This window comes from Polypterus senegalus, chromosome 8 (assembly GCF_016835505.1).
Source record: "Polypterus senegalus isolate Bchr_013 chromosome 8, ASM1683550v1, whole genome shotgun sequence".
Classification (NCBI taxonomy): domain Eukaryota; kingdom Metazoa; phylum Chordata; class Cladistia; order Polypteriformes; family Polypteridae; genus Polypterus; species Polypterus senegalus.
The window spans coordinates 95,646,488-95,670,352 of NC_053161.1; the positions used below are offsets into that span (position 1 = coordinate 95,646,488).

Consider the following 23,865-nt stretch of genomic DNA (forward strand, 5'->3'; position numbering starts at 1 on the left):
AAAAAGCAATTTCCCCTTCTTCCTTCACACATTGGGTGGCACACTGGTGCATTTCTTAGTTCTGCTGCCTCACGGCTCTAGTAGATTGAGTTCATATTCCAGCATGCTCACATTCTCCTAGTTTTCTCCAGTTTACTGGAGTACTGGACAGAGCAGCGGCATCTCCCACAGGCATGTAGCCCTTCGCAAACACCTGAGTAAGTTCAACTGAAGTAAAGCCAGCAGCTGACCAGGAGAAATAACCGGCAGTGAGAAATCGAAGTCGATCAGTCAGTGGGTGGTGGAAACAACGGTCTCTTAGTGATTTAGCTGAATGTGGAAAGCACCGAAGCTGCTACAAAAATGGAGAAGATGATATCAACACTAAATGTAAGATCTATGTGTTCTCTGCCCGTTGAGGGCACATTTATATATTGTGAGTCCTGCAGCATGTGCAGTTCAGGTTTTCCGGCCGACAGTGTAGACAGCTTCACCTGCCAAAAGTGTTTAGTTAATTTAGAGTTGGTCGGGAAAATACATGAATTGGAGGACCGCGTTAGGAACCTGATAGCCATTAGGCAAACCGAAAATTGGATCGACTCAGTTTGTTTCGACAATTCGGCTACGTCTGATTCGGCTTCAGTCTCTCCAGATCCCACTGTAGTCAGTGCGCGGCCGAAGTCAGCAGCACCAATTCAGCCACAGGGCGAGTGGGTAACAGAAAGACGGGGGTCTAAGAAACCAAAATGTAGTCCCTCAGCACCCAGGTCACTAATTCAGACACATAACAGATTCTCAGCTCTCCGCAGCGCGCCTGTGGAAACCAAGAATAAGAAAGTACTCATAATTGGCTATTCCACAGTGCAGAATGTTAGAATTCCAAACTATGTTAAACCAGCAGTTAATGTTAAGTGCCTCGCAGGGGCCAAGATTTCTGACATAAAGGTCGCATTGGACCGTGTCGCCATGATGAAGTATCTACCTTATTGCTGCATGTCGGCACTAATGATATTTATTTACAGCAATCTGAGGTATTAAAGAGGAACTTCATCTCTCTATGCACCAAAGCTAAAAAAAATGTCGGAATTTAATTGTATCTGGCCCCTTACCAAGATTATATAGAGGGGATGTGATTTATAGCAGATTGCATTCCTTTCACTGCTGGCTAGAAACCTGGTGTGCAAATAAAAGCATAGCATTTGTGAACAATTGGGATGATTTTTGGGAAAGGCCTGGATTTTTCAGAAGAGATGGTCTTCATCCTAACTGGAGGGATCTTATGTATTATCCCAAAATATGGCAGCAAAACTGCCTGGTTGACTGATTAGAGCACCATCCAGGCCGCAGTCATGTGATCTTAAATCACAGGCTGTTGTTTATCCCACCTGTTATTTTCCTGAAGCTGTTACCCAAAATCCCTGTTGTGGGGCATCCAGTAAATTTAGTCTTGATACAAACCATAAATTAATTGATAACCAAAAATAAGGTGTATAATTAGACCAAGGGATAAAACCAGACACTCCACCAGGGGCATCTGTAATAGAAATTTAATTCAAATTAAAACAAAAATATATCAGCAGTTCAGAAAGAACCATGCAGTTTTAAATGCTGTTTATTGAACATTCGCTCTCTTGGCACTAAAGCTGTTTTGGTAAATGATATATATTAAGTACAAAATCTGATCTGTGTCTTCTTACTGAAACCTGGCTTAGTAAATGTGACACTGTTCCCTAGCTGAGCGGTCACCAGATGGATACTCGTTCCTTCATAAGTCTAGAGATTCTGGTCGAGGAGGAGGCCTTGGAATAATTCATTGTAACAAAATGCAAATCACTCCTAAAAATTTAGGCAACTTTACATCCTTTGAGGCATTCATTTTAAATATTAAAACAGATTCCAACACAATTATAGTGCTAGTCTACAGACCACCAGGGCCATATTCATTGTTCATGACTGAATTTAGCAACCTTCTGTCTGATTTGGCTATAAATTATGATCACGTAGTTCTGATGGGGATTTTAATGTACACATTGATGTGGAAACTGACACTTTTAGCAAATGTTTTACTTATTTGTTAAATTCAGTAGGATTTTGTCAGATTGTCAAAGGTCCAACTCATAATCATAACCACACATTAGATTTAATTATAACTTACAAAGTTGAAATTCAAAATTTAAATATTACTCCATTAAATGTAGTTATTTCCATCACTTCTTAATTACATTTGATTTAGTTCTGCCCATGCCAAGCACTCACAGATTAAAACAAAGACAGTGCGACATCTAGATTGTAATTCTGCTTCAAAATTTATAGATACCTTGAGTAAGTCGAGTGTAATTGTGGAAAACCATTTAGATCAGTTAACATCAAATGTAAACGTGGAAAACAATTTAGATCAGCTAACATCACATTATAATGTGACCTTGAGAGATGCTCTGGACACAGTGGCTCCCCTAAAACAAAAGTGATCAAAGCACATAGAAACTCTCCCTGGTTTAATGAAAACACTCGAGCTCTTAAATTAGAGTGTCGAAAACTGGAGCGCAGATGGAGAACAACAAAGCTACATGTCTTTCAAATTGCATGGACAGAGAGTGTTAATAAATATAAAAAAGCCCTCTTTAAAGCTCGCTCAGAATACTATTCTACATTAATAGATAGCAATAATAAAAATCCTAGGGTACTTTTAGAGCAGTGGCTAAATTAACAAATGGGAATTCAGATCAACAGTGCAAAATACCAACAGATATTAGCAGTACAGACTTTATGAACTTCTTCAATGAGAAAATTAAAAATATAAGATCCCAGATCTCAGCATCACAGTACAAACCAAATACTAGCTTAGCAGACCCTGCCTCACATTGCATTCAGCACTTTAGTAATTTTAATCCTGTAACTGAGCAGGAAGTCTTAACTTTAATTACTAAAATGAAGCCCACTACTTGTTCCCTAGATCCAGTGCCAACAAAACTAGTAAAAGTGCAATGGATGTTCTTGCAGTGCCTACTCTAAACATTATCAATAGTTCATTATGCATGGCACAGTACCTGATGCACTAAAAGTGTCAGTCATTAAACCTTTACTTAAAAAGTCAGACCTAGACCCACACATACTAAATAACTATAGGCCTATTTCAAATTTACCATTTCTCTCTAAAATACTAGAAAAGTAGTGCCAGTCAGCTTCAGTCACACCTTACACATTACAATTTATTTGAGAAATTCCAGTCTGGTTTCGCACTGGTCATAGTACAGAAACGGCACTAACACGGGTTGTAAATGACATTCTGATATCCTCTGATGAAGGAAACTCCACTGTAATTATGTTGTTGGACTTAAGTGCAGCATTTGACACCATTGACCATTCTATTTTACTGCACAGGCTAGAAAATGATGTTGGGCTTACAGGCCACGTGCTCGCTTGGTTTAGTTCTTATTTATCAAATCGATTCCAATATGTACAGAAATGTGCTGACAGTACTCCATCATTATACACAGAAGTTCAATATGGTGTCCGCAGGGCTCAGTACTGGGACCTTTACTGTTTTCACTTTACATGCTTCCACTGGGATCTCTCATTAGGAAACATAATGTTAATTTTCACTCGTATGCAGATGACACCCAGTTATACCTTTCATTTAAATCAAATGAAGTTTCTCCGATGTTGTCTTTAATTAGTTGTGTTAGTGAATTAAAGGAATGGATGAATGAGAACTACTTGTCTTTAAATACAGATAAAACAGAGATGTTAATTGTTGGAGGGAATGACGCTGATCACAGCAATATGTTGTCATCATTAACTCAAATCCCAATTAATTTTACTGAATCAGCCCGCAATCTAGGAGTTATCTTTGACTCTAGCATGTCATTTAAAAGCATATTACAAAGTTGTCCAAAACATGTTTTTCCATCTTAAAAATGTTAGGAAATTAAGGCTTTCTAAATAAACAGGATTGTGAGAAATTAATTCATGCATTTATCTCTAGTAGGATTGACTACTGCAATGCGGTGTTCACTGGCTGTTCAAACTGTTCTCTATACAGCCTCCAGTTAATCCAAAATGCGCTGCAAGAATTATTACAAGAACAAGAAAATATGAACACATAACTCCAGTTCTTAAATCTTACACTGGCTCCCAGTTAAGTTTAGGGCAGATTTCAAAATCCTCCTTTTAACATATAAAGCATTAAATGGCCAAGGTCCGCTTACTTGTCTGAACTTATCATGACTTACAAACCTGAGCACATTAAGATCTCAAGATGCCGGTCTGCTTAGGATTCCAAGGATTAATAAAATAACAGTGGGAGGTCGAGCTTTTAGTTACAGGGCCCCTAAACTGTGGAATGGTCTTCCTGCTTCCATAAGAGATGCCCCTTCAGTCTCAGCCTTTAAATCCCGGCTGAAGACTCACTACTTCAGTTTAGCATATCCTGACTAGAGCTGCTGATTAACTGTACATACTGCATCTCTGTTGTTAGTCATTAGCACTAAAACATAAGTAACATGATAATTATATTTGAATACTAACCCTCACCTATTCTGTTTCTTTCTCGGTACTCAAATGTGGCATTGGTGCCACCCACCTGCCAAGTTGTTTGCCTGCCTATGGTAAAGTCATCCCTGATGGAGGATCACAGGAATCATGGGAAAGAGGGTCCTTTCATCGGAAGCGTTTCAGCCGTGGAATGGCCAAATGGGGAGGCAGCTAGATGGATGAGGTCTCCAGGACTCTAAAAAAATCCAAATCTATTATGTCATCATCTACTGTTAAAACCGTACTTCTAAAATTTTTATTGTATGCTGTATTAAGGATTTGTTCTGTTCTGTGTATTGTATTGTATTGACCCCCTCCTTTTGACACCCACTGCACGCCCAACCTACCTGGAAAGGGGTCTCTCTTTGAACTGCCTTTCCCAGGTTTCTTCCATTTTTCCCTACAAGGTTTTTTGGGAGTTTTTCCTTGTCTTCTCAGAGAGTCAAGGCTGGGGGGCTGTCAAGAGGCAGGGCCTGTTAAAGCCCATTGCGGCACGTCTTGTGTGATTTTGGGCTATACAAATAAATAAATTGTATTTACTCCCATATCTAAAGACACACATTTTGGGTTAACTGGTGATTCCAAATTAGCCCTGTGGGGTTTGTGCTCTGTGATGGACCAATGTCCCATCAAGAACCTGATCATGCCCTTGTTTGATGTTGATGAGTCTGGTTTAAGCTCATTGTAATTCCTTATTGAATTAAATTGTTTCAGAAATTAAATATATGAGTGAAAAATTAGATATATTTAATACATGTGCAGGTTTAATTGAATGTGATTTTTACAAATACTATACAGTAATATAACACAATACAATGACTTTTTCAAACAAATTGCATCATTTTTCACCATACAACTTTTTGTTCAATATCATTAAGTGCATCTTTGCAAAATCAGATCATTATAAAAATGCCCTTATGTGATTTCTTTTTTTTATCTTTATTAAGTTTGGGTCCCTGAAGAATGTCTCACTAAACAGCGTAGGTGATTATTTCCTTGTTTAATCAATTATACCTTCCTTAAACTAATTGTTGATCAATTCCTTTTGATTTTCAACAGATATTTAGCATATACTTACTGAGTATACTGGTTACTTTAACTTATGATACCATTAAGATACTGCAAAACTCAATTGCTGGAATGTCGCTGGGGCTTGGACAGATTGTTGTAGTAAATTGATATGTATGAAGCTATATTATTTCTAAATGTCTTGGTTGGTTATACCTGTCACTTATCATAAGAAAAGGACAAATGTGAGCTATATAATATCTGCTCCTCACCTACTCAGAATCTCATTTAATGAAAAAAAAGTTAATACTCATTAAGGAAAAAGTGGATAAACAAGTTTTTTTTTTTTTTCTGGTATTTAAACTGACCTATTAAAATTCATCTCATTTTAGCATTCATCTACCCCATTCAAAGTTCAAGGTTGGTGGAAAGTTTGTACAGAACTGTTACTGCTTTTATCTACTTGGCTGATACTTTAAAAGGACATACATACATGTTGTTTTGAAATAAACCTGGAGAAATACACTGAGTTGCCTCAGTGCGTATCTCCTTTATTAGAATGGCCTATCACTTTTCTCATCAGCTTATTCCAGTTTAGATATTACCCTGGAGCTCTTGCTGGAGTAAAGGGCCAACTAACCCTGAAAAAGATGTCAATCCGTCGTACATCCGATTTGTACTTGTTGATTAAGCTAACACAAACCCTTGGAATGTAGGAGGTAAACTGTAGTAACTGGAGAAAAACCTACATAGACACAAGGGCACAGAGTAAACATCTGAACCCATTCTCCTCAAGCTGTGTGGATGCAACCCTAATTACTATGCCATTGTGTCACACATCGTAAAATTAACATTTGTTGAAAGCTATTTGACATGGAAAGGAATATAATTTAAAGTATTACTCTTCAACTTCTCCTTTGTCCCTGCCAATTGCATTCAGGTTACTGTGTCCGAAGTTTTTTTTCTGTCTTCTTTGCATATCTTAACAGTTCAAATGATTCCTGGATTTAAATGTGCCAGTTCTCATATCTCTGATAACTTTATAATTAAACTTTACTCAGCCATTACTAAATGTGGATCAGATTTTTACAGGCTTGATTAGTTGTTTTAAAGTTATTCAATTGTATATCCTTTTCGAATTCAAATATTAAAATTCACTTGATAAATCTAAATTCAGGTATTGATGTGAAACACAATGATAATTAAATACTAGCCAGCACAAACATTGAACATCATATCATTGAATGAATGAATGCCTTTATAATTGTATCTTTTATTACTTCTGCTTATTAGTACATCTAAAGAGGTGGCAGTGCTTCTTTTTTCTTGTCCCAGCATGAACACCCACAGGGTATCATGGGACCCGTAGTCTAAGAGAGCAACCGTTAAGGGGTCTCTGGGGGCTGCCAGAGGGTGCTGTCTAGTGAATTCCTCCCTATTCTGATGAATTTCTACCTGACCCTAAAGTGCTTGTGAATACTTGTGCATTGGAGGAAGTATCCAGGAAAGGTAATTTTGTATAATAAACCAGTCTGGGGCCAGTATAATTCTATATAGTGATCCGACGGACAACACCAACATACAAAACAGAGACTGGCCGTTTTTATTTCAAACCAATAATGCAATATCGTGCAACACCCGTCTAAACGTTTCTGTTATTTAGGACACAGGAAATGTCTACTAAATTAACAAATTCAGCAGTAGCAATGTTGTAACCACCAAGTTTCCTTCTCCTTTATGCACTTTCTCCAAAAGAAAGATGACAGCTTTTGCCCTGGCTGTCACTTAACTTTCTTTGGGCTCCAGTCTTTGCCCACTTTGTTTCATCTTCCCGATGGTTCTTCAAAAAGCCTTCACTTTGGTTGCCTGTCTACCACTGTCTATCCAATCGCAAGACCCTCTTATCTTTCTTGGCAGCCGACTGACTGCTACACCGTTCCTAGCTTAGTTACACATCCCCATGGAAACACAGGACCTTCATAGCAGCCAGGCAGGTGGATCCATCATGTTGACCTTCTTTAAACTTACTGACATACAGTAGGGACAAGGATCCAGACTTGGCTACAGCACAAAGGTCAGCTGAAGTCTCTGGACAGTATCAGGATAAGACACCAGACAGCCTGAACGTGTCTTTTCAATTGGTTCGCCTGAATATGGTTCAGGATCTTGTAGTAATTCTATGTGTTCTAGTGTCGAAAGAGCTACTCTTGGAAAACCAATTTATGTTATTAAAGTCTCTTGCCTAGTTTAACCTTCTTGTGCTTTAATCATATGAAAGCATATCTCAATAACATATGTCATACTGCATCTCAATGTAGCAATGACAGTGACATAAAGCATTTTCTTAATAAAGTTTGCAATACATACATTGTATATTTTGCTTGTGCTTGAAAGAAGCTATTCTGACGCAAAAGAGGTATTATGATATCTGATTGCAGTGATGGCCTTTTCAGAGTGGGGAATTGTAGGTGGGTTTACAGCCCTGAAAGTAGCAAAGGTTGGTCCCCTATTTATTCCTGGTTTTGGAGAGAGTCAATGAGGTTGAAAACAACAACGAGAGGTTAAGCATTTAGCCACAGAGCCCCAAAACTGTGAAATGATCATCCTGTTTGTGTTACTGGGACTCAGCTTTTAACACCCAGGCTAAAGTCTCACTATTCTAATTTAGTATCATCTCATTAAACCTGCTGGGTAGTATACTCTGTTTCCATTCTTGGTAGTTTTCTATGCTACTCAGTGTCACTGCTACATTACCAAGATACTACTCCTACCTATCAGAAGTGGCAACAAGGCAATTGGGGCTGGGGAATCCAAGTATGGAAGAATTTAGTCATATTTCACTTCCCTAAATATACAGTATACTTATATTGTAGAATATCCAAGAGGGGCTGAGAGAGAAGCTGGCCACTGGTACTGCAAATCTTTCAGTTAAAAAGCATTCTGAAAATCAAAATAAGTAATAGTTTACGCACCTTTCTTATCGTATGCTATTCTTGTTTCCTCATAGAATTCCAGCCTATTGGTGAAACACAACTGTCCCAGTCTGAACACTTGTCAAATATTTGCTAATACTCCTGTTCTAGAAATGTGCTGCTTGATCTTTTCCTTAATAGCGACTTTCATCACTTTTCCGTGTGATACATGTTAAGCTTACTGGTGTATAGTTTACATGGATCAGCCTAGTGAGTCTTTTTTATACAACAGGATAATATTTGCCAGCCTCCAGTCTTTAGGAATTTCCCTAATATGCAGAAATGTTTGAAACATATGTGGCAAGTGATTATATATGTACTCATATTTCTTACACACTTGAGGATAAATATTAAATGGTTATGGTGATTTGTTACATAGAGACAAGGACTCGGACTTGGCAAAAGCAGGAAGGTCAGCTGAGGTCTCTGGACAGTGTCAGGATAAGGCTTCAGACAATCTGTGGGCGTCTCCACAATTTAGTTTGCCTGACTGAGGTTCCCCACTCCAATATGGAGCTAGGTGGGCCTAATTGAGAAAAACCTTCCTTCCAGAGTTGGGTGGTTGTATCCAATACACAATCTCACCAACTCTCACCAAAAACAGTCATAAATAGAGGATCAGTCTTTACTCTTTAAGGGTTACAAACCCACCTATGAATACCCACTCCCAAAAGGCTGTCCCCACAATCAGATATCATAATACCTCATTTGTGTCAGAACCACTTCTTTGGAACACTCACAAGCAAAATATACAATGCATGTATTATAAACTTCATTAAGAAAATGCTTCCATTTCATTGTCGTGGGTACTTTAAGATGCAGTATGACATATCTTATCGAGATATGCTTTCATATGATTAAAGCACAAGAAGGTTAAGTTAGACAGGGGACTTTTAATAACATAAATTGATTTTCCAAGAGTAGTTCTTTTGACACTAGACCATAGAATTACTACAAGATCACCAGAATAAAATAAAAAAAAAACACATAGTGTATAGAGAAGGGCGGCATGGTGGCGCAGTGGGTAGCGCTGCTGCCTCACAGTTAGGAGACACGGGTTCGCTTCCTGGGTCCTCCCTGCGTGGAGTTTGCATGTTCTCCCCGTATCTGCGTGAGTTACCTCTGGGTACTCCAGTTTCCTCCCACAGTCCAAAGACATGCAGGTTAGGTGCATTGGCGATTCTAAATTGTCCCTAGCGTGTGCTTGACGTGTGGGTGTGTGGGTGCCCTGCGGTGGGCTAGCGCCCTGCCTGGGGTTTGTTTCCTGCCTTGCACCCTGTGTTGGCTGGGATTGGCTCCAGCAGACCTCCGTGATCCTGTAGTTAGGATATAGCGGAATGGATGTACAGAGAAAAATTATCCCAGATTATAGAATGTGTAAAAATATACATGAAATTTACTCATTATGTCAAGTCTGAAGGTGAGCAAATTTAGCTACTGCTGTCTTACAGCTTAATGTAAACAAAAGCCATTTACTGAAATGATCACAGGTAAATATTATACAGTATATGAAAAAAGTAATGATTTAATACACATGTTGGATTTTTCTTAATAACCCGCAATATACAGTGCATTCCACATTTTGTTATGTTACAGCCTTATTCCAAAATGGATTAAATTCATTTTTTTCCTCAGAATTCTACACACAACACCCCATAATGACAACGTGAAAAACGTTTACTTGAGGTTTTTGCAAATTTATTAAAAATAAATACTCGATGCACCTTTGGCAGAAATTACAGCCTCAAGTCTTTCTGAATATGATGCCACAAGCTTGGCACACCTATCCTTGGCCAGTTTCGCCCATTCCTCTTTGCAGCACCTCTCAAGCTCCATCAGGTTGGATGGGAAACGTCGGTGCACAGCCATTTTAAGATCTCTCCAGAGATGTTCAATAAAATTTAAGTCTGGGCTCTGGCTGGGCCACTCAAGGACATTCCCAGAGTTTTCCTGAAGCCACTGCTTTGATATCTTGGCTGTGGGCTTAGGGTCATTGTCCTGCTGAAAGATGAACCATCGCCCCAGTCTAAGGTCAGGAGAGCTCTGGAGCAGGTTTTCATCCAGGATGTCTCTGTACATTGCTGCAGTCATCTTTCCCTTTATCCTGACTAGTCTCCCAGTTCCTGCCACTGAAAAACATCCCCACAGCATGATGCTGCCACCAACATGCTTTACTGTAGGGATGGTATTGGCCTGGTGATGAGCGGTGCCTGGTTTCCTCCAAACGTGACACCTGACATTCACCCCAAAGAGTTCAATCTTTGTCCCATCAGACCAGAGAATTTTGTTTCTCATGGTCTGAGAGACCTTCAGGTGCCTTTTGGCAAACTCCAGGCGGGCTGCCATGTGCCTTTTACTAAGGAGTGGCTTCCGTCTGGCCACTCTACCATACAGGCCTGATTGGTGGATTGCTGCAAAGATGGTTGTCCTTCTGGTAGGTTCTCCTCTCTCCACAGAGGACCTCTGGAGCTATGACAGATTGACCATCGGGTTCTTGGTCACCTCCCTGACTAAGGCCCTTCTCCCCCGATCGCTCAGTTTAGATGGCTGGCCAGCTCTAGGAAGAGTCCTGGTGGTTTTGAACTTCTTCCACTTACGGATGATGGAGGCCACTGTGCTCATTAGGACCTTCAAAGCAGCAGAAGTTGTTCTGTAACCTTCCCCAGATTTGTGCCTCGAGACAATCCTGTCTCAGAGGTCTACAGACAATTCCTTTGACTTCATGCTTTGTTTGTGCTCTGACATGAACTGTCAACTGTGGGACCTTATATAGACAGGTGTGTGCCTTTCCAAATCATGTCCAATCAACTGAATTTACCACAGGTGGACTCCAATTAAGCTACAGAAACATCTCAAGGATGATCAGGGAAAACAGGATGCACCTGAGCTCAATTTTGAGCTTCATGGTAAAGGCTGTAAATACTTATGTACATGTGCTTTCTCAATTTTTTAATTTTTAATAAATTTGCAAAAACCTCAAGTAAACTTTTTTCACATTGTCATTATAGAGTGTTGTGTGTAGAATTCTGAGGAAAAAAATGAATTTAATCCATTTTGAAATAAGGCTGTAACATAACAAAATGTGGAAAAAGTGATGCGCTGTGAATACTTTCCGGATGCACTGTATATGCCAGCAAATAATAACCATAAAAGTTCCAAAATGGATAAGAATGTTTATGTGTACTTAGAAGTGGCGTCAATGTTTGGTAATTAGCTTGAAGAGAAAAAGAGATCATGATTCAGTTGCTTTACTGTAATATAAAGTGTGATGTAAAAACATTAACAGGAAAATTAACTTCACAATTTAGTCATTTTAATAAACAAATCTCCAACTATGTAAAAATGAAATACACATATTTGACAGCATTGTAGAACACAAAATGTTTATCTCTGACATTATATGGGCAATGTTCATGACTACGTTGCCTCAATTTGTTGAGCATAAAATATACAATGGTAGATGAGCATGATCTAGTCTGTACTAAAACACTTTCCCAGCCCCTGACTTTGTAACCCATTAAGCATCGATGTGCTATTTTGAAATGATACTCGTGACAGCATTTAACACTTCCATCAATTATGTATGAACCGATTGATCACCAAATAAAAGAATGGTACAGTTATCTCCCTTTGCAACTAAACAAGCTAATACGACTGTATGATACAGACCGTAACCTTACAGAGTGAAATGGCCAAATGCAATATGCAAGTCACTTAATAAATTACTTGTCTTTAATTTCTTGCTTATAACATGGTAGGAAAATGAGGTAGAATATTTAATTTTACAGATGTGGGAACTGACAAGTGGGACAAAATTGATAAGCATAGCTGGTTATTTAAACAATCAGACAAAAATTAAGATGCAAAGGAGAATGCAGACAGTAAGTTTGACAGACAAGGAAGTTGTACTAAGTTAGCAAAACTGTATTATTATCAAAAATAGTTTATTAAACTATCTGGCCATTTTTTTTTTGTTTATTTTCCTTTTTCTAAATATATGAGTACATCTCACATCTCTTTCTTACTCTGAAATCAAGCTCAAAGAGTAAGCACCAACCATCTCGCATGACCCTTATATAAACTACAGGCATTAAACAGAATCGAAATGATGTATGTAGCAGTCGTTGCTATGCAACTAGACAATCTTGACGATTAGAACATAACCAAAAGGTGCAAAACTGTGCCATGAAACTGAAATGTGTTGGATAAAAAGATTTTAAGTGGACCTGAAGAAAGATGCTTATGACCAGTGTTGTACATAACTCCATATTTGTCAAGTTCTTGCCATTATTCTTGCTGCGTTTTTGACAGACTCTAGCCAGCCTAGCATCTTCATCATTTGTTTTCTGCCAGTAAAGAATTCAAAGTATCTTCTATGTTTAACATTTATCGTATTTTATTCTGTTATAATAAAGGAATTTGGCCCATATTTACAAATTTGGAAATATAAAACAATAAACAAAATCCAAAATAAAATATTTATTTAAAAATATTACATATCTACTCATATATCTATAGATATTTTTTTAACAAATTAGGTTCTAATTTGCTTAAATATTATCAATTCAATGAAATAGCATCTATATATTAACCTAATAACAGATGGCAAAAGAAATAATAAATTATCACTTAATAAAATAAATGGAGCCACTTCTGGTTTCTGTATAGATCTTCACAAGCTCTATGTAGCTTTCCAGACAAATTTGTAGTTTTTATTTCCTTGTCGCTTTGGTCTCTCCATGTTCCTTCAAATCCACATTTCAAACCACTCAATTCTGTTTGCGTCCTGCTTAGTAATTTGGCTGTTATTGACATGTAATTATTTTAATGACAGGGTTTCATATTCCTGTGTATAGTTAATAAATGTTTTAGAAGAATTTTTGGCAACTGATACTTAAGCCCAAATCTTTGCGTTAGAATTTTTTTTGTTGTTATGTTCGAGCTTTCACTCTCCAAAATATATCAAGAATTTTAAAAACAACATTGAGAGGTTAGTCTTTTACCCACAGGGCCCTAAAACTGTGAAATGATCCAACTGCTTGGGTTAGTGATTGTCATTTTGGTCTTAAAACTATTAAAACCCTGGGTAAAGACTCACTACTTTAATTAAGTATCATCTCATTAGAGCTGCTAGGTAGCATACTGTATTCTGTTTCTATTCTTGGTAGCATTCTCAGTGTCACTGGTACCCATCAGAAATGACAACAAAGTGATTGGAGCCATGGAATCCAAGTATGGAAGAATTTAGTCCTATTAGACTTCCCCAAACATATACTTTGTGGAGGACGGCCGAGACCATTGCCCGGCCGGGACGCCCCTTTGACACTAGATCTGGGGGAGCAGCCATGGGTTCCACGCTACGTCCCCTGAAACACTTGGTGGCACACCCCTGGGTTGCATCGGAGCCACTATCCTGAAACACCGGAGCTCATCCCTGTTGGGCTCCGTGGCCACTGCCAGGGAGAGCTGCAAGGCTTCCTGAGCCCGTGTGGGCGGTAACGCAGCCACACCCGGAAGTGCAGCCTAATTTAGGTTAATTGCCACCTGAAGCACTTCTGGGTGGGTTATAAATGGAGCCTGCGGTGACTACTCAGTGCACCAGAGTCGTGAGGAGGAGGAGGACAAAGCTGCCTAGGAGGAGTGGAGGAAGATGAGTGATTGTGGGTGTTTTTGGTGTTTTCAGTGTTTTCGTTTGGTGTGCTGTAGCTGAGGGACACGGGGAAGATGTGATCGGAAGAAAAATAAAATCTTTATTTTCATTTTCACCTGTGCCTCCGGTGTCAGTCTGTGTCGGGTCAGCGCCAACCAAGCTCTTCTGCCAGAACTCATACTGTAGAATATCCCAGAGGGGCTGAGAGAGAAGCTGGCCACTAGTATTACTACAAATGTTTCTGTTAAAAAAGCCTTCTGAAAATCAAAATAGATAATCTTTTATGCACCTTTCTTATCGTATGCTTTTTCTGGTTTTTCTCATAGAATTCTAGCCTATTAATGAAACACAACTGTCCCCATCTGAACACATGCTGAGTATTTGCTAATACTCCTGTTCTAGAAATGTGCTGCTTGATCTTTTCCTTAATAACAGCTTCCAACATTTTTCCCTGTGATGCATGTTAAGTTTACTGGTGTATAGTTAACTGGATCAGCCCAATCACCTTTTTTATACAACAGGAAAATAGTCCAGCCTTTAGGAAGTTCCCTAATGTGCAGATATTTTTCAAAAATATGTGTCAAGTGTTTATACAGCATATGTACTCACATATTTCCTTACACACTTGAGGATAAATATTAAATGGTCATGGTGATTTGTTAGGTTTCAGCTGATTTAATCAACGCAGTACTTCTCCCTGAACAATTTTCAAGTCACTAAATACCTTCTTAGCTGTCCCTGTTACTTTTGGAAGGTTATTGACTTCTTCACATGTATAAAATTCAATAAGGTGCAAGTTCAAAGCATTTGCTTTTTCTCTGTCTGTATACTCTAGTATGCCTTTACCATTCCTAATATTCTACATAATGGTGAAGAAATATCAGCATGGTGTGATATCAGATAAATTCAATTTACTGGATATTATTATATTGCATTTTATTTGTCTGAAATTTCACTTTCAATTGCCTCTCTAGAGATGCATTGTGCATAACAGTGCAAGTCCCCAGGCACTGTCTAGCTGTAGTAAAATATCCTTACTGATCCATACTTCAAATACGGTATTTTTACTTACGTGTACCAAGTAAATTCAGTATTCAGCTCGCTAGATAAGCACAATCAGAAATATGCATAGTTTTATTGTTTTAAACTGAAATGTTTATATTGTTAAATGTCAGTGCCTTAAAGGATATATAACAAGTGAAAGAACAGCCCAAAAATAAAATTATATTAGTAATGGAAGATGTAATAGGTAAAGTCAACATTAAAGGAATAATAAATTAAAAAAAAAAATGCAGCATGAAATTTTGTGTATCTAGACGCAGTGTTAAATACTGAAACTGAATGAGCATCCAAAAGAGACATCAGGGTGTGCGGGTGAATTTGTTTATTCCTAAAGGAATCCGATTTTTTTCTTTAATTCTCTCTTGTTGTTTTAATTGGGTGGACAATTACAAGTGGAGGAACTGCAAGGACACTAACCAAAATAAGGCCATCTATAAAAACAATGCCTGCGGTGGGCCGGCGCCCTGCCTGGGATTTGTTCCTGCCTTGCACCCTGTGTTGGCTGGGATTGGCTCCAGCAGACCCCTGTGACCCTGTAGTTAGGATATATAGCGGATTGGATAAATAGATGGATGGATGGATAAAAACAATGCTCAATTACTAAAATCCTCTGTTCAATAATATTTTGAGACACACCAAAATATGTGGTCAAGAAGTAAAACAAGAGCAAAACCCTTGTTATTTTGCACAGAAAATCACTTGATTTTTCTGTAATTTCTTTTTTAAAGCTCAGATGAGCTGCAATTGCTGCCCTGATGGAGGTGATTGAGCGCACACACTGGCACCAGGGAACCTGACAACGGCAACTGCACATTTGATAATCAGTGTGTGTCTAATGTAATTAGTGCAATGCACTTAATACACAATGTGAAATAAAAAGAATATGTTCAAAACATCTATAATCTGTCAAAGCACGCTTTTCTTTAGAATAGGTGCCAGTAAGCATTTACTACATCGAATTTTTGAAATAATGAAACAGCTACAATGATGTAAAGAAAGTTCTAATTTTCTGCAAGTAACTGTCTTAAAGATGACTGTGGGAATTACAGTACAACAGTGTACAGTAGTTGAGTCGAATAAATTAATGAGCCCCTAACAGTTGAATAATAAATGCCAGATATCTAGCAAGAATTAGCAAGAACAAGCTGGCATCTGTTAAATACTTTTTTTTTCTTTCTAAAAGATCATGGAATAAACAGTATGTTTATATATTGTAAATCATGACGAAGGTCACTACAGTTTGTTACCTTATTTATTAGGATCATGTAAAGGCTGTATTTTGAATAGGATACTTTTTCTGCCCTAATCTATTATTTTTCTAATTTCTATTAGAATTTTGAGAATATCATTTGTCAAGGTTATATTAAGAAATTTGCTCTTTGTTAAAAAGATATTTGAGGTTGTATAATAACAGAGATTGACTGCTGAACATTGCTGATTTTATTCTCTTTTTAAAACCAAGTTTGAGTTCTTGAACAAAGGTAACAAAGAAGAAGCACAGTACTTAAATCCACTTTTAAATATCCATTGGAATCATTCACATGAGAGAAATAACATTCTAGTCAGGTTTTGTCACTGCACTCTAATAACATGAATAATCAACCGAGCAGGGCTCTCTTCCTATAGTGCATTCAGTTTTGAAGGCAAGTGTGAAAAACGTCAGTTCTTGTTTCATATCACTTCACTTGTCAAGGACTAAGCCGATTAAATATATGCTATTCTTTTGGTATCACAACACTTGTTTTTTAGTCTTTGATGAATACAGTATATGAATTCTCTAGTTGAGCCTTTACATTCCTTCACTCTATCAAATAAAATTAATTTCAATAAAAGAAAAAAAAGAGAAAGAGAAACCAAACAAATAGTGTTGTGGTTGAATTTTAATAGCAAACCAGTGCAAAGGTCTTTTGTCATGATGTGGACTTGACAGTATCACTTTATCCTTGTGAAAAAAAGAGTCTCTGTAGTAAACCCTCATATAGGAAACTTATGATACACTTAATATAGAATAAAAGGCTACACTGAGAGTTGTTTGACATGGTCAAAAGAAGCTTGATCACCATGTACAGGAAGCACTCCAAAATATCATCTGTCTTCATCATGCCCTTCTCCCCTTTAGTCTCTTGGACCATTTATTAAATTGTTGGAAACACCTTCACAGAAATGCAGTTTGAAGGCAGAATACTGTATCTATGCTGTAGAAAAACAAATGTAATATTAACGTTGCAATTCAAAGCACAAATAGGTTTATAAGGTACTTGGTATGAAATTTCATGTCAGGATTAGACAAATAGGGTCTCATTAAATTTGGTTTTATTAAATATTTAGGGGACACGATGAAAGCACAGGATCCACAACAAGAGGAATCTATTTGGAGCTTCTTTCTTTTCTTGCAGGAAACAACACAGACTCACATTACCACTTATCCACCAACAAAGTGTTTTGTGGGACATCAGGCAAAATACAAAACGATCTGATTAATGCTATTGCTGAAGTGATGAGAGAAGAGATAAAAAGGGAGATTAATAAAGCACCCTTTGTCACTGTTGTGGTGGATGAGACGACACACATGAGTAATGTGGTGCAGCTCACACTAGTCCTGCATTCTTTGATGGGCACAGGTGTCAAGGAGTGGTTTGTCAGATTAGAAGATGTTACTAGTTACTGCTCTTATTGTCTGTTTCTTGGAGGAATATAAATGTCTGGATAAAGTTGTAGTACAGTGTTTTAATGGTGCAGCGGTCATGTCATCTGGTTTAAATGGGGTGCAGGTTAAAGTTAAGGAGATGGCACCTATGGTATTATTATTATTATACACTGCTATGCACATTGGCTGAATTCAGTACTGACTCAAAGCTTAAAGAATGCAAAATCTTTTTTCCCACCTTAATGGCCTGGCTGCATTTTTCTCCACATACCTATGGCGCATGCAACTACTGAATTATATTTGCCAGCAGCGTCTTCCTCATGTGGCACCAAGGTGGTGGCAATACGTATCGAGACTGGTCAGTAAAGTCGATGAGAAGAGAGTTACCCTAAAGGAGCTGTTTCACCACATACTGGAACATCATGATTAGTATGACAAGGACTTTGTGCTTTGGACTGGTGGATTTAATGCACACCTGGATGATTTTGAGTTTTGCTTTTTGCTTCACACATTTAATGGGGTTTTTGAGTATTCAGAAGTGCTTTTTGCAATATTACAATACTTTCCTTCACTTCGAATGCACTTATCCCAACGCTCCTGCCACTTTGCAAAGCAGAGAGTGTCTTTAGTTGGGCTGTTGTGGCTGCCTGGATGTCCTCAATGGATTGGAATCGTTTGCCTTTCATGGTCATTTTCAATTTAGGGAACATCTAGAAGTCACACAGTGACAGATCCAGCGAAAAAGGTGGATGTAGACACAGCATAATGTTTTTATTCAAGAGAAATTGTCGTACAAGAAGGGATGTGTGACAAAGAGCATTGTCACGATGAAGAATTAAACCATTTCAACATTTTACTTGGTTATTGATGTTGAATAATGTCCTGATCTTTTCTCGTCTTCAACCAGATCAGATCCATTATGAAATTTATCAAACTATTTGTAAACAGACTTAATTGTCAATGCAGTGTCACCATAAACCGATTTTAACATCTGATGGGTTTCCTGAGCTTTTTGCAATTTGAAACAAAATTTCATATTAATGCATTGCTCAATATCCATTATTAATGACAAACTTGAAAACACACTTGAACTCAACAGTGGCTCACAAATGACTGACAGTATCAAACAAGGTGAAACTTGTCACAAACTAGGCTCTCGGGCGGTCATGCGTTGCTCTTGGATGGTGCTCTGCATCAACATTCACTGTACTTTTTGATCACACCTCGTATGTGGTGCATCTGTGGAAGCAGTGAAAGGAGACTTGTTGAATTGTATTAACTGGGTTTCATGCTTTAGTAATGCCATTCATTCCCGTTACATGATATACCTGCCTGTGATGCAATGCCCTGTTATACTGCATTTCTGTATAATATTGATGGTTTCTATACCCATGGCATCATAATGATGGTATTAAGAGGTGGATTAATTCAGGTTGGACACCACTGAAGGCCTAAGTGTGAAATGTACAGCCAGCAACTGATATACAATATATATATAAAAAATACTAACAACAACAATCACAAAAAAAGTCTTTTTTTTTTGTAAGACTCTGAAATGTCAAACAGTAATAAAATGCACAGTGCTGACTTTTAAACAGTTGTGTTAGCGATGTGTAAACTCTGGTCATTTTCAAAATCTTTAAAAAAAAATTTGGATGTGAGCAGTGGGGGAGGGTGCAAAACAAAAAAAAAAAACAAAAAAACAAATGTGATTTATTTAAATTCCTGGAAACAATGTTTGATAAACCTGAAAGGACCAAGGAACAGTCCGAAAAAATTAAAGTCATCAGTGAAAACATAACAGAAACATGTCTTGTTTCTTGCTAATTTTCTTTCACATACCTGTAATATAGAACTTCCAGAGTTTTTCTATATTATGCATATTCTTGTATTTGTATTAAAGGTCATGCACATTTTATATAGCTCCTCTATCTTAGCATTTCTTTTTTGATTGTTGTTTATCTTTCTTGCTTCTGCTTTTTCCCTTGATGTGTTAACCTAATCATTGGAGGCATTACTGATTAATGTGCTATAAAATATTCCACACCATCTTGCTCAATGTTCTGTCATACTTCCTGTGTTATTTGGAGGGTTGAATCCATGTAATTCACTAGTTAACCATGTGTAGTTCCCTGGAATGTCAACAGATGTTGCTGTACAGATCTCTTTATTTGTGGATATATTCCACATTGCACTTTATTTAACTTTCTTGTCTGTTGTGGGATAGAGTGGAATAACTATAAATTGACCAACCTTTCTTGTTTGACAGCTAGCTCAACATATGCAGGAAAAACAGAAAAGGATGCAGCTGCTGACTTGATTGAATAAAATATTTAAGAAAATTTAAGGTTATTATTAAAATAGGACATTTTGCTGGGGTGCATACATTGTTTTCAGTTATTGTTTTCCTCTGGCTAGGACATTGGATATCTCTGGGTCCACGGTCCTTGAAGCCTATCCTACAATTAGCTGTGAACCACCCAATCTCACTGAGATTGCACAGGTGGTGAACCAGATGTGGAGAGGAAAGGCTGCAGGGATCTGTGGTATCCAGAGTGAACATCCCCAGGCAGGTGGTAAGGCTGTACTCCTGGCATTGCAAGCAATCTTTGCTTCCATTTGGGAGACTGGCATCCTCCCAACTGACTGGAAAACGGGACTTGTCGTCCCTATCTAGAAAGGGAAGGGTGATCGCCTGGATTGCAGCAACTACAGGGGGATAACACTGCTCTTGGTGCTGGGTAAGGTCCTTGCTAGGGTCATCCACAATAGGATCCGTGATCACTTGCTCACCTACCAGCGACCAGAACAGTCTGGTTTTACGCCTAAATAGTCTACCATCGACCGCATCCTAGCTCTGAGGGTTCTCATGGAGCGCAAACGCGAATATCAGCAGAGTTTCTTTGCAGCCTTTGTCGATTTTCATAAAGTGTTCGACTCAGTTGATCGAGCTGCCCTGTGGGACATCCTGAGGGTTCGCGGGATTCCCTCGAGGTTCCTGGATATCATGGCTGGCCTGTACACTGGTACTGTGAGTGCTGTGCAGAGTGGAGGCAGAACCTCTGCATTTTTCCAGGTTGATTCTGAGGTTTGTCAGGGGTGTGTTCTTGCTCCTACTCTGTTCAATGATTGTATGGACTGGGGGTTAGGCAAGGTCATGGGGTCCAGCGGCTATGGGGCATCTGTTGGTAAAGAAAGATTCATGGATCTTGACTTTGCTGACGATGCTGTGATCTTCGCGAAGTCAATGGAGGCTTTGATCGGGGCACTGAAGAAACCGAGCGAGGAGTCTGAGGGTCCGGGCTTGCGAGTGTCCTGGATAAAAACCAAGATCCAGGCCTTGAATGACCTCTTAGGCACAGCTATTAGCAGTTTGTCTGGGTTGCGGAGAGAGTGTCAACCTTGTTGAGAGGTTTACTTACCTTGGCAGTGACATTCATGTCTCTGGCGACTCTCCCTATGAAGTCAGTAGACAGATTGGGAGAGCATGGGGGGTCATGAGGTCGCTGGAAAGGGGTGTGTGGCGCTCCTGAGTCTTTAGAGTCCTGGTGCTTCCTGTCTTGCTATATGTTTGCGAGACATGGATGGTATCCAGCGACCTGAAACGAAGACTGGACTCCTTTGGTACTGTGTCTCTCCGGAAAATCCTTGGGTACAGTTGCTTTGACTTTGTGTTGAATGAGCGGTTGCTCATGGAGTCCCAAATGAGATACATTACCTGCATTGTGAGGGAGTGTCAGTTACAGCACTATAGCCATGTGACGCATTTCACTGAGGGTGATCCAGCTCGTAAGATCCTCATTGTTGGGGACCTGAGTGGGTGGATCAGACCAAGGGGTTGCCCATGTAACACCTGGCAGTGGCAGGTAGAGGTTCATTTTCAGAGGTTGGGACTGGAACGCATGTCTGCCTGGGGAGTTGCCAATCGGGATCCCGAATTGTTTCGTTTTGTTTTGGGTGCAGAAACGCAACTGCATCAGTGCATGCTCCCCAACTTGACTTGACTTGACTTTGTGTTGACTGTTGTGCTGATGCTTTTTTCCACATAGCTTCCCTGTCATTTTTTTTAAACTTATTTATTGTAAGGCACTCATCTGTTTTTATTTTCTTTTCTGATGTTTTACATGGTTAACAATTTTGTGATGTTATGAGATCTTCATTATTTTAATAGATGGTGCCTTCAGTGTTTGCTTTTTATGGGTGTCACCGTATTGTTTATAGCAACTGCATCTGTTGTCAGTCACAAAACACAAGAGAAATGATGTATGATGTCATCAAGCTGCTCTATTGACATATTGCATAGCTCTCAGGGAAGTGTATGAACTTTAATTGTCTGAGAAAAGTAAATTTCAAGTGTAGTGTAGTCTAAAAATATACTTCCAAGACTAAGATAGTAAAGTTTCTGATTACAACTTTGGAAAAGATTTCTTTTATTTGAATTTTGTTGGACATTTTGTTTAAGGTGCTCCATTTCTTTTGACTAATGATAATCCCTTTGAATAGATACCCCAAAATAATAGAGAAAATGTCTCTCTGCTGCTCAAACAGTTTCACAGTCAGTCCATTAAAACAAATATATTTATTAATTTTATTTTGTCAGTGGTACGCATATCTAAACGTGATTCTTTACTTTGCATTAATTTGCATACAATTTCAAATAGCATTTTAGTGCTGTTTAAGTAGCAAACAACTGAACTATTCAGCTTTCAAAGATTAATACTCAAATACAGTATTCAAATATAACATAATATAAAATATGAGTAATCTGTAAATTTAGATCGCTTAACTTTAGTTTACTTTAAAATGTTCATTCATTTGAACTATGCAAAATGGACAGTAGAATGTGTATATGTGCATAAGCTATTGCTTTTTTTATAAATTCAACATGGGCAAAACACTTGGTGATAGCAAATATGTTGACTTCCTGACTCAACCAATACACTTACAAGCTACTATTTGTTTGTGACTTTACACTATGTTATACATTTTATTTAATTATATCAGTCCATTCAGACAGTATGATGTAACAGCTGTCACTGAGCAACAAGACTGAAACTATTCCTGCCCCCAACGTACTATGAACATATGAACCTAAGAACATATGAAATTAGAAAAATTCAGTCCATCAAGTTCATAATCCTAATATCTCATCCAGATTCTTTTTAAATGCTGTCAAGGTTTCTGCTTCAGCTACATGCCCCAGTAGTTTGTTCCAGAGTCCCATAACTCTGGAAGTCCTACATACACTTTTCCTTCATTTCCATTGATGTGCTCAAGTACGTGTTTCATCACTAAGCTGACAGATTTCTGCTGAATCTGCTTTACCAATGCCTCTGAGAATTTTGAAGGCCTGGATTAGGTCCCCATGCAGTGTCCTCTGCTCGAAACTTAACAGGTTTAATTCTCTGTTAGAGCAAAGATACGTCAATAAATCCTGGAGCTCTCCTCTGCACAGCTTCAAGTGCTGCTTATTATGACAGGGAACTGACTAGATTTAAGAAACAAGTAACAGAAAAGGTTCAGAATTAGGAGATTAAAGACTTTTATAAGTCTTTCATACTTTTAAAATGATTTCATTTAAAAGAACGCAGTCTTAGTCAAATTTGTTGGTAATCTTCTAGTATTCGAAAATCTCTCAAAACACAAACGAAATATCAGTAAAGGAAGATATATTTGATTCCATATTTACATTTTTTTTATTTTTTAATCCAGTGACATGGTGTGCTAGTTCTGATTTGGAGAGGACTGTATGAAGGTAAAAGGAGGGGGGTTAACACACATCATTTTTGTCCAGGGTGCATTATAAGACAGCACCTGTCCTTTTCATTCTTTCATTTTACCAAACCCATCACAATGGTAAACAGGAAAAGTAAACAGATCCGCTGGCAACTGGTTTGCATTTGCATTTTAAGCCACCTGCAGATATCACCAATACAATCCAGGGAGAGAATGTTTCTCCATTCCCTTAAGGCAAGAGAGCACTCTCAATTACAGTTTTCAGGTGAAGTCAACTG

General features: G+C 38.3%; 1 protein-coding gene across 4 annotated transcripts in view; it reads right to left on the reverse strand.

Annotated features, from left to right (window-relative positions):
• The window catches only part of LOC120534138 (voltage-dependent calcium channel subunit alpha-2/delta-1), a 690,895-nt gene that overhangs the window by 544,244 nt on the left and 122,786 nt on the right, over positions 1–23,865 (reverse strand). The window lies entirely within an intron of this gene.